The following is a 13,144-nucleotide window of genomic DNA, read 5'->3' as shown; positions in this document are numbered from 1 at the left end:
CACAGCTAACCTCTGGGGTCTTGAATGTACTTTTAAAAAATAATGTAATCTGTGCAAGTGCAGAGCCAGGTGGAAAAAATGCATTTTCCTGCACAGGCTGTGCCAGCTAATGTCTTCCCTGACAGTCCTATGCTCTCTTCCTTGTCCTCTGTTCTCATGCTTGTAATCTTCTCCAGGGTTTCTGATCTCTCTGCCTTCTCTTCTTCTTTTGGTGTCATTGTCTAATTGGGGCACTTGTGGTTAAGGCCCTGATTCTCAACATTCATGAAAAGGCTAAGACTTCTTAGTATATATGCATAAGATTAAGGGGAATCCAGCTGTCCCCACATAATCCCAGCAGCTCAGATGTTCTACTTTGCCAGCCCAGGAGGGCAGGCAGTCTGGGATAAGACTCTTAAGACAGCCACATATGGAAGAAAAAAGATTTTGAGATCAATCTATAATTTATATAGCATTTCTAATGTGCAGATAGCTGTACAGTCCTTGAATTCCTTCTGCTCACAATGGTCCTCTGAGGTATGTCTCTCATATTGTCATTTTATGGATGGGGATCTGAGGCCAAGAGAACATGACTTGTCCAAGGCCAAAGAACAAATCAATGTCTGAACTTGGACTACAGTCCCCAAGAACTAAATCTAGCATGCAATTATTGAACCACATTAGTTTGAAGAGCCTTGGAGGGAATCCAAAAAAATAAACATGTGAACTAGAGCATGCAGTCATGTCAAAATGGAGCACAACAATGAAAATTCTCAAGGTACTGAGTTGAGTGTCCTTGAAACTAGAGCTGTTGGCTCAATAACCTTCAGGGATGGCTGAATCCAGGCAGTGTTATATAAAGAGTTTTACATCTTTATTTAAACTACATTATTAAAATGAATGTAAAATAATCTACCATAATGCCATGTCCTTTCCTTTGTGAAATGCTTTTGACAAGAGGAAAAGGATGCAATTATCTGTCTGATAAATAAATGCAAAAGCAAATCCTCGTTATGAAGCTTGCTAGTATGAGGCTAGTCTAGATATTAAACCATTATATCTTCCTTTTAAACTAAATTAAATTCAAATTTGTACTGAAAAATCTTTGAGGCATTTTTATTGCATATTTGAATTCCTATATAAAGAAATGCACTCAGCTTTTAACAGCAAAACTTTGGATTGTGTCCTTTGAAATCAACAGGGGCACAATAATAGTCTATTTGGACAGAGGTGAGATCTCCCCATCATTCTACCCACTACCATCAAATCCTACTCTTATCAATTCCACCAGAATCCTGCAAGTTTTATTAAAAAGCTAACTAAAACCTATTCTGCATAAAGGACTGTTACTGAGCCTCATTCTGACAGTCCTATACTCTCTTTCCTGTGCTCTGATCACGTTTGTAATCTCCAGGGCTTTTAGTCTTTCTTCCTCTTGTGCATCCTTCTTTTGGTGCCATTGCCTGATCAACCCTGATGTCACAGTGGGCCTGACATCACAGTGTCATGCCTGTAATTAGTTACATGGCTGATCCTAACCTTGCAAGCCCTTGATGACTTCAGGGGGGCTGATGCAGGCCTGAGGTGTCAAGACCTTCTAGCTGCCACTGGATGATCTCTTCAGATGTTAAAGAGCAGTTTGCAAGGCTGAGGGCAGACAACTGATTGCTACAGAAGAGTGATGAAGCCTTAGCATAACAGTTACTACATTAAATACTGTAGGTGTTATACCTGCCATGGGCTATTAAATGGCACCTTGTTGGTATAGATCAGTTGAGTATACTCAGATTTCCACTAGAAAGAGACAAGTTGCATGTAGATCCTGATAGTAATTTATTTCTGCTTATGTCATGGTTGAGCGTGACTCAGCACGCAGATCCCTTAACAAATATTTCACAGGACTGGAGTATCTTCTCCTACAGAGCTTCTGGTCCACCATATGTGTTCTTCAGGTGCAGGTGAGCTAACTAAGCCTTCTGTAGAATCGGAGTTTTAAAAATAATTTTAAATCTGAGTAAGTAAAGGGTGGGGTTCATTTATCAATGGTTAATAGTAAACATCACAGTTACCTTGAATCACAGAGTTTTAAACAATATGCCAAGATAAAATGAGTCATGGTAACTGAGTGGCCCTTAAAGAAAGTTTAAAGAACTGGAACTTTATTCTTTTTGCTGACTATGTGAGGCCACAGTGTCAAGGAGTAAGAGTAAAAGAAATCTTGTCCTGAGCCTACTTTGCAAGTTAAAAAGAGCTATCTGGCCTAAGAGTGTGAAAACAAGCATCAGTTTTATTCTGTTAAACCATTCAACTATTCCCACTTAGGAATTAAAATGTCTCTTTTTATGGGCAATGGTGGAATAATGGACCCTGCCCAGTGAATATCATTGTAGGCTTTATTAACGGATTCTTGAACTTCCACAGTCATCTGGACAAGTTGCCTGCAAAAGTCACACTCCTCTTAGAAAGTAAACTGGCTCAATTGTTAGAATAAACACAGGCCAGATTTAAGTTTGTGGACATTCTAATGAGCTTTTAAACTGAGGGCCTCATTCTGAATTCAGATTCATATAGGACTGATTTGGATGATACTTCTCCAACCAGACCAGTTACATGATGTGTTTGCACTGTGAGAATGCATGTTCTCTCCCTCCCCACCTTCCATATGCTGAGGCACCTTTCTTTAATTGCTTTATTTATTTATTTATTTATTTATTTAGTTAGTTAGTTAGTTAGTTAGTTAGTTAGTTAGTTAGTTTGACACATTTATATACCACCCAATATAAAATTTCAGGGCAGTTTGGAATTTAAACAAACAGCAACTAAAACCTAAAAATAATATAAAACAGATTAGAATTACCATAAATAAAACCTTAAAACACCATCAACTAAGAGCCTGATGAAACAGGTGTGTTTTCATATGTTGTTTTAAAACTACCAGAGATGGGAAGATTCTGATTTTATTTGGGAACGTGTTCCACAGCTTTAGGGCAGCTCTTGTGAAGGCCTGGTTTTGGGTCACCACCAAGCAAGCTGGTGGCAGCTGCAACTGGACCTCCCCTGAGGATCTTAATAGGTGGCAGGGTTCATGAAGAAGAAGGCACTCTCTTAAATACCCTGAGCCCAAGCCATTCAGGGCTTTATAGTTAATGATCAGCACTTTATCTTTTGCCTGGAAACTAACTGGTAGCCAATGTTGTTCTTTTAAAATAGGAGTAATATGGTCTCTACGAATGGCCCTGGAGACCATATGCTGCATTCTACACCAGTTTCAGTTTCAGAACTATGTACAAAGGCAGCCCAATGTAGAGCACATTTCAGTAGACAAGCCTGGATGTTAACAGCATAAGCAACACTTTTTAAAGGTCATTTATCGAGAGTAATTGATGTAACTGGAGTATCAGCTGAAGCTGATAAAAAGCACTCCTGGCCATTGCCTCAGTCTGAGATGTCATGGAGAAGTTTAGGTCCAGAAGTACTTCCAAACTACATACCTGATCTTTCAGGGGGAGTGTAACTAGGGATGTGCCCGAACCGGCTCGGAGGCCATGCTGGAGGCCTCCAAACTGGTCCGGATGTGAGCCGGTCCAGCGGCTCGGCATGGAGGGGAGTTGTAGCTTTAAGGGCGGGGGGGGGTAGTATCCCCCCCCCCACCGCTCTTCCCTCTCCAGCACTGTGGTTTTTTGTAAAGTTTCTGGGGCGGCAGCGTTCCCCGCTGCTGCCCCTGCCCCCGTCGTTAGCTTGCCATTGCTGAAGTACGTAACACGCATGCGCCCGCTCCGGCGCACATGCACACCCACTGCCGCCGCGTGCGCACTCCGCATACGTCACACGTCGATGTGTGAGGTATACGGAGCATGTGCGGTGGCAGAGGGTGCGCACGCACGCCGGAGCGGGCGCATGAGTGTTACGTACTTCGGCAATGGCAGGCTAACGACGGGGGCAGGGGCGGCAGTGGGGAACGCTGCCGCCCCAGAAACTTTACAAAAAACCACAGCGCTGGAGGGGGAAGAGCGGCGGGGGGGGAGAAGTAGTACCCCCTCGCCCTTAAAGCTACAACCCCCCTGTGCCAAACCAGACCGGTTCGGAGGCCATGCACATCCCTAAGTGTAACCCCATCCAGAAAAGGCAGCTATAAACCACTTCCTAAGTTGCAGCCTCTCACAACGAATACCTCCATCTTGTTTGGATTCAACTTCAGTTTGTTCTCCCTCATCCAGCCCATTATCGATTCCAAGCAAGCATTTAGAGAGGTTAAGCCATCTCCTGATGAAGTTGATATGGAGAAATAGATCTTGAAGAAGTTGATATGGAGAAATAGATTCCCAGTGGTTTCATGTAGATGTTAAAAAGATTTGCAGATAGAATGGAGCCCTGTGGGACTCCATATAATAGCTGAAGAGAAACAATCTCCAAGCAACACCATCTGGAACATACCCGAGAGGTAGGAGTGGAACCACTGCAAAAAAGTGCTTCCCACAAGGGATGTGCACAAAAAACCAGGCTTGGCCTGTTTGGTTCGTATTTGAACCAGCTTTGAACCAGGGTGGGTAGGTTTGGTTTTGTTCAACCTGCCTCCCCAGTTCAGTTTGAATTCGAACCCAATTCAAACCCGTTCTAAAAGGTTCTACATAGGGTATAATGGGAACTCAAACCGGCCCATTATTCCCTATGTAGAGCACGTAGGGGCACAAAACTGGGGTGCGTGGTAGACTCTGAGTTCAGCGTTCACAGCAATTAGGGTCACTCTCACTGTTCTACTTATAGGAATGGGGAGAGACTCCTATGCATTGCAATGAAAGAAAAAATAATTATTTAGCAAAATTATTTTTAAAAACCCAATAAACCCTACGAACTTGGGGTTGCCTGGGGGGGAGTTGAGGTCATACCTGCCATGCCCCCAGACCCACTTTGGGGTTACCTGGCACCCCCCCGCAAAATGGAGAATGGGTCATCTTCAAATCCCCATTATTCCCTATGGGAGAAATGCAAAAATTGAAAAAGTCTTAAGAAAATCATTAATAATCACAGGAGTGTCCGATTGCTTTGGCGTTTGGTGTTTTTGTGCCCCTAGATACTCCACATAGGGAATAATGGGCTGGTTCAAGTCCCCATTATACCCTATGAGAAAAATAATAATCCCCCCCCTCAATCATTAAAAATCATAGGAGTGTCCGATTGCTTTGAGGTTTGGGTGGTAGTTGGCACCCAAGGGTGCCTACCACCCAACCCAGTTTTGGAGGCTTGAACCAGTTCAAACTGGTTTGAATAGAACCAGGCTCTGGTTGGTTCGAACTCAGACCGGCATTGCCAATTCAATGCCCTGTTTGGTTTGAGTTCGAACCTTCAAACCAAACCGGTTTGAATTTTAACCTATTTGCACATCCCTACTTCCCACCCCAACTCCCTCAGGAGGTCCAGAAGGATACCATCGCTGATGTAATCAAAAGAAGTCAAGCCATCCAAGAGGAGCAGCAGGGATATACTCCCCCTGTTGATTCCCAACGAAAGATCATCCATCAAGCCGACCAAGGCAGTCTCCTCTCCACAGCTCGCCCGAACGCCAGTATGAAATGGGTCCAGATAATCTACTCTTCCAAGACTGACTGGAGTTTAGAAGCTAGTACCCTCTCAATCACAGAATTGCCCAACCACGGAAGATTGGAGACAGGCCTATAATTGCCTAGCTCTGAGGGGTACAATGTATGTTTCTTTGAAAATGGTCTAACAATTGCCTCCTTAAGATAAGTAGGAATCCTGCCCTCCCTCAGAGAGGCATTGATTTTACTAACAAAATCCTCTCCAATAATTTCCCTGCTATGATGAGCCATGTAGGGCAAATGTCAAGAGAACATGTAGTAAAGCAAACATCTCCATGCAGCTTTTCTACTTCCCTGGGAGTCACAAACTAAAACTGATCCAACCTAACCATACAGGAGGAGTTGCTGGACACTTCCATAATAGTCTTTGCAATAACTGTGGAATCCAGTTTGGCTTGAGAGATTTTACCCACAGAAAAACTCAATAAAGGAGTCACAGCAAGTCACCGATCATTCTAAATTCTGATTCAAGGGGGGAGATGCATGTCCTAGTCCCCTCACAACCCTATAGAATTCTGCTGGATGTGAGCTTGTGGATGCAATGCACGCAGAAAAGAACTGCTTCTTTGCTTCTCATATTGCCTGAGCATAGATCTTCATATGAGCTCTGTGCTGGATTTGAGTCGAGTCTTTCCACACCTGCACTCTAACCACCTGCCTTGCAGTTTCAGCCCCCATAGTTGTTCTGTATACCAAGAGGCTAATTTAGAAGCAGGTCAGGAGCGGCACTTAGGAGCAATCATTATTCCAAGTCTAAACTTCATTATTCCAAGTCTAAACTTCATTATTCCAAGTCTAAACAGTACCTCCAGTGATTGTTGCTGGTGTCTATCTTATGTTTCTTTTTAGATTGTGAGCTCTCTGTGGACAGGGTTCCATCTTATTTGTTTGTTATTTCTCTATGTAAACCGCCCTGAGCCATTTTTTGAAGGGCTTACCAGGGCATCTACAGGATCGCTGGCCGAGTCAACCTTAAAATCCTCCAAGACTTCTTGGAATCCTATTGAATCCAATTACCTTCTTGGGCAGACCATCCCAATAGGTCTTTCACCCCTGCAGAGGTGGGTTGTGGTTGTCAGTCCAACCCTTTACCAAGTGGTGGTCTGTCCATAACAATGGGTAAATCACAGGCATCCCTAACTTCACCCTGACCAGAGCATAAGTCTAAATCGAGCATGTGATCAGCAATGTGCGACAGTCCTGAGATTACTTGGGTCAGGCCCATAGTTGTCATGGCCGCTATGAACTCCTGAGCTGCTCCTGACAAAGTGGTCCCAAAGTGAACATTGAAGTCCCCAAACACCATCAAGCTGGGTGCATCTAATGCCAACTCTCAAACCAAGTCAGTCAGCTCAGTTAGGGACTCTGTTGGGCAGTGGGGTGAACGGTAGACCAACAGAAGTCTCAGTGTGTCCCTGCTTCCCCGACTTAGGTACACACATTCGATATAGGCTAATTCCCTGACAGGGATCCTGGTAAGGGAGATATTATTCTTATGGGCCACAGCCATTCCACCTCCCCACCCACGTCCTCTCACTTGTTCCACAACAGAGTACCCTGGTGGGAGAAGCTGGGACCAGACCAAACCACTCACCTCCCTCAACTAGTTCTCTGTGATACACGCCAGATTGGCTGCATCATCCACAATCAAGCTGTGGATGATTTCTATTTTATTTTGAACTGACCTGGCATTACAAAGAAGCAAAGTGAGTTTCTGTGGGTTGTTGGTACTGCTCCCTAAGGTCAAAGAGCTGGCAGGATTGCTGAAAGAGGCAACTGCTATAAGTTTCTGATCTTCCTTCTCCTGTAACAGCTTGTTGACCTGCCAATACCACATCTCCATCTGTTCCCCACCACCACCAGAGTAGCCACCCCAGGCTATTGGTGCTTATGAGGGTTTTCCGAACCACTCCTCTACATGTGCTACAAATATGAGTTTAAACTAGTATTTATAGCACGTGTAGAGGAGTAGTTAAAATGAACCAACTCCCCGTGTGATCAGGGAAAGGCATCATGCCATGTGCGGAGAGAGATGGATGTGTGTTCTCATGGTGCACACATGTCCTTATTGTGTATTTGGGCTGGTCGGAGAAATTTCATCTGAATTGGCCCATAGGCTTGCCAATTCTTCCTGAAGCTATTCCTGGAGATTTCCCCACCCCCCAATATTTCCCCCCCATTTTCCCCATAAGAACAACTATGAAATCTTCAAAACTGCTTTCAGTAGTGACCTGGAGATTGATGCCGATTATCGGAAACTCTAGGCTGGCAACCCTAGATGCGTACCATATGTCTTTATCATCCCAGTTCAGAGGTTTGTTTCCAGTCACATCCAATCAAAAGTGAGTGTAAGGAAGCTGAATTTCCCACCCCCTCCTTCCCACTGCAGCCTCCTGGGCCCTCTCAGCTACCAGCAGATAGGATGGCACAGGAATTTCTGTTTGACTTATGCTTAAAATGTCCCATCACAACAACACGTGTCGTGAATGTTTAGTCAGAAATTCTACCTGTGCAGCTTTCTCAGTTGCTTGCTACAGATATACCTGATGAATTTCTGCGTGATGAAAGTAATAGATTAAATAATAAGCAAAGCAGATGTGCAAGAAGGAGTACTGAAGAACAGAGGAGATACAGAATAATGTAGGAAATAGCCTTATTCAGACATTGTGTTGTATGATATCTGTATACTTGTTCATGTGTTTATGTGAATGACTGTACCTGCATTCATTTAAAAAGTAAACCTGGGTACAAGCCCTTCAAATACATGCTACAAATAGGAAATATATTGCTATGCCTGTGTTCAACATAGCATGCAAAAAACTGTACATGCATTCAGTTCTGTACACTCATTGTATGAGTGTGCAACATAATGTCTGAACAGGGCTATTCTTTTCTCTCTTTTGGATTGTGCTCCCACGCACTACCTGAGATTCTCTACAGACGGGCTGGGGGATGTGCATGGACTGTACTCATATAAATAGGGGGCAGGGAAAGCCGGGGTAGGGGCGGGGAAGAGAATGTTTGGCATAGGAATGTTTTACATGAACACAAACTTAAGTTCTTGAAACCCTTCAGTAAGCATTGTTACACCATCTCTGACTCATAACCCAGAGAGATAAGCCTATCTCACTTGCTAATCACAAGACTCATTCTTGTAGCCCGTTTCACACTTGATGCAGAATTACTGAGGCACGTATCTCTAGGACCCCAGTGTACATTCTCTTTTATGCTTTCTTTTTTCATGCAAGTAAGGATGTCCGCCCTTGTGGTTTGGCTTTTTGCCATGTTTACAAACCATCCAAGCAATGGAACTCCCAGAAGGCCACAGATCATTTGCATGCTTTTTAAGCATGCTAGCAAGCCCAACCACGCACACAGAAGTTTTTCACATAAACTCATAGCAACCACAGAGGCAACAGCAACCACATTAGGAAAGGTTTATAAACTGGATCTGACACTATCAGAATTCTACATTTAAAATTAGTTTCTATAACAGATTTAGTCTCATAAATGGTAAATAATGAGGTTTGAGAGTCTTTTGATACCTGTTGCAATTCCTCTGGCAAAGGATATCCAACCATTTACCTTCTGCAATAAGAGTATGGACAATATATGATGGCATCTTGGCCCTGCAGGATCAGTGTGCATTTCTACAAATTTAAAACAAACTGGACAGTTTTATGGATGGAGTAGAAAACCTAAAATTTAAAAGCCACTACTTACCATCCTGATATTCCTGAACAGTGTTCATATTTCCCAAAATGATTTCATTTCATCCTTGCAGTGCATAAATTCCCTCCCTATGTTGTACTAATTCATTGTGAGATACACCAATGCAATATATAACCAAGCACAGCAGAAGCCATCTAATAAACTCTAAGCACTCCCCTGCCTCCTCTCACTCATCCACAGTAGAGCAATCAAGCTAGAACTCAAGCGCCAGGACCATTCATTCCCTCAGTCGGTTTATATTTCTAAGTAATCATATTGCCTAGCCTTCACCCATGCTTGCGCCTTCCATTGGTGAAAAAAAAGATGATAGATATACATGCATATACATATTTGTATATTGCTTTCACCGTTTCGCAAAGTGTATGCTTCAGTTTGTGAGCAATTCCCTGAATGCTTTTCCACATTTTTGGCTTCTGTGCATGAGGCAATGCATCACTCTGACACTTATTTAAGCTTTTTTCATGTATATATTCAAACAGTACAGTGCTGACAACCTTTCCGAAGAGAGAGAGAAACTCTTCCCTAAGTGATTCTGTAAAAATAAAATAAAATTTGTACCTCCCATCAACAATGTCTTCCTCACATTTATCGAAGTAAATATGTTTTCATTTATTGCAAGACTGGTCCAGAAGTCGAAAAGGCAGAAGCTCTTCTCTCACTTGCATGCCTCCTCCCAGCCATTTTTATGGAAGTACCTTTCTGCTATTTTCTTCATGGTTCCTTGTGACCCTGATTGCAGAGGTTTTGTTTGGGGAAAGTGGGAGATTGGCAGATTGATGGATGGTCTTGGCTCACAGTAGTGGCAGATGAAGAGGCTTTCTGCTTCCTTCTAGTGATGGTGCAAACTCCCCCAGTCAGGATCAGAAAACCAAATTATTTATCCAAGTCAGAAATAGCTCATTTTATTCTGAGTCAAATCAGACTTCATCATGTCCCTAATTTGTCATCAGAAATGTGATGGGGTCAAATCCCTTCTCCCAAGCCCACAGTTAAGCTTTTTCAGTCCAAGCCAGAGGAGGCATTTCATGGTGGCAATGCTTTGAGGCAAGCATCATGAGCCACTGAAATTAATATTTCCAAGCCAGGAAATATGGAATCCAGTAACATCACTACTCTAGTTCTATGATGGCATGTTCAAACATATTTGACTCTGGTTGTTACCAAAAAGCCCTTTCCTGTGCTGGCTGTGAGTAGGGATTAACATTTGAATACCTTTCACTCATTTCTAGTTAATCACCTGTGTTGTTAGTGGTGGTCCCCATGTGTGTATCACCAGCATGGGTCTTTTCAGTACCAACCAGCCACACTGTGTGAGTACATTTGAAACAGCCCACTGTCCAGGATTTGATGGCTTAGTGTACATGAATTGTCTGCCCCACAGAGAACATATTTTCATACAGAACTCCACTCATGCACAGTGGCTTTCAAATGGATCAGGATATATATATAATTTTTCATGAGGGAGGTTCTTGCCAATATATATACTGTATTAGCAACATATACATATTGCTAATATTGATCTGCCGTACACAGCTCACAGTGGCTAACATGCCCTGTAGCATGACATGGGCTGTTCGGAACCACCTGTATTACAGTGTGGGGCATCTCAGCCATCACCATTTGCCTAAAGTTGTAAGGGTGGTAGCCCTAAATTCCGATCAAGTCAGTTTTTTAATTTTTTAAAGGGTGCATAAATGCAAACAAACCCCGCCCCCACAAACTTGAATACTGTGGGTTATATCCAGACATCTATGAGTAGATCATGGAAGGGGACTTTCTCCTTCCCTCCTCTGCAGTCCTCTGCACTTCCTGGATGAAGGGGCCCAGGAACAGGTTGGCACAAGTGCAGGGGCAGCTGCAGGGATGGGGGGGGAATTCTCTGAAAGCAGATGATCTGCAACTGATACTCAGGCTAGCCTAACTCAATAAATAGGTGCTACATGCCTAAATTTGAACAAAAAGTTCTTGATTTGATTAGCATGTAGAATGTCCAGACCATATAATAATAAAATCCTGTTTGACCAATTTGCTTTAATTATATGGGCACTCTCATGCTAATATAATGTACTTTCAGGTAATTTGTTTAGGACTGGATTGTAAGAGTAAAGTATTAATGTATTAGTCCTGTAAACCATCAGGCAAAACTTGCATTTATCCTTTACCCTCTGTCAGAAGGGAAGAGAAAATCAATGGGTTTTTAAAGGATGGCCAAAACTGAGCCTTTAATTATGTTTAAAAGTATAATGCATAAATTTAAATAAATTATGTTTATAAAATTTGCAATTAATCTTGCTCCCTGTGGTTTTTAACCTCATTTTAAATACAAGTTTAATTTCGACAGTTGTATTTCTTTCTGTTTGAAAGGGTAGTTCCTGTGATTGACAGTTTGCTGCTTCTCAGCCTTGGACTTGTAAAAGACTGATGCAGACTTCTGAATTGCATTTAAAGCTGGCTGTAACATGAATTACACTGGAAACTTTTGACATAATAAAAATATTAATCACAATCCCAGGAGAGGTTTGCAATTATGAATGCAAATTCAAAGCCATGCACAATTATCTGAAGGGGAAAACAGCTGCTCTGACCTAACCTTCTACATTGTACGTCTACAGTGTACGTCTACACTGTTCCCCCTGACCCCAAAACTTCAGCCAGGGGTTTCTAATGTTGGGTCTGCAGCTTGGCTGGGGATGATGGCCATTGTAGTCCAACAACATCTGGGGATCCAAGGCTGGGAACCCTGATCAAGGCTGGGAATCCTGATGTCTAATCTTGTAGGTTGTGTTAACTCTTAAAGTTTCAATTTGTTTACATAGTTTTCATTGGAAAGCTTATTGTTTTCAACTGGATGACATAAGTAATAGAGCATACGAGAGTACGTATCTAGAGTACTAGCTAGAGAGGCGAGATTTTCTCCTGTCTTTCTTGTCCTCTTTTATTTATATTATAAGCTCATATCAGTTTTATACTAGTTTAATTGTCATGGCCTCTCCCAAAGAATCCTGTCTGAGAAGTGTTGTTTGGTAACGGTATTGAGAATTCCTTGTTTGAGATCCCTGCCCCAACTTGTAGACCACAGGATTTCCTAGGGAGAGGGAATGACTATAAAACCAGCTTAGATAAGTGTTATACTGTATATATGCATTATCCCCACACCCCAGCCACAAGAAGACACAGACAACAGTATAGTGTGTATAAAGGGCCATAACTTTATTAACCAAATTAACTCAAATTAGCAGACTGAAGGAAGGTAAACACTCCACCCTGCAGACAGTGCAGGCCTAACAAAGACCCGGTTGAGATTTCACAGTCCTTCCCCACGCCTTGCGTGTGCGACACACCCTGACTCTGGAAAGAAGCAGGTAAAACCCTCTCATTTCCCTTCATAGTCAACCCCTGAAAGGGCCTGGACAACTTCTAGGTCTTCACATCCCCCTGGACCACTCAGCCCTCAGATTTGTGAAGTCCTGAAGCAGGTTTCATGGCAAATCATAATTCCTGGGCCGCAAAAACCACAAGGAACCGATTGGTTAATCTACCCTTTTAACTGTCCAAGGGTGCTCATCGATGTTACATCCTCCTTCACTTACCACCCAGCCTGCACTGTCCCTGCCACCCAGGGAGGTTAGCCTAGATTGACCTCCCTGACTCTGCACTCTCCAAGACCGCAGCAAGATAAAGGTCACCCACAGACAAATGGAACCCATCAGGCCAAAATAAGAAAGGCTGGGCATGAGTTAAGCCTGACTGTGATATCAGTGCCCCCCCAGAGGTGATTGCAATCTTCCCAATGGCAGCCGAAGCCTTTCACTGAGCCCGCTCTACACCCCTTAAAC

Source organism: Hemicordylus capensis, chromosome 3, assembly GCF_027244095.1.
Source record: "Hemicordylus capensis ecotype Gifberg chromosome 3, rHemCap1.1.pri, whole genome shotgun sequence".
Taxonomy (NCBI): domain Eukaryota; kingdom Metazoa; phylum Chordata; class Lepidosauria; order Squamata; family Cordylidae; genus Hemicordylus; species Hemicordylus capensis.
The sequence above is the reverse complement of the archived record's forward strand: the minus strand, read 5'-3'. Positions refer to the sequence as shown.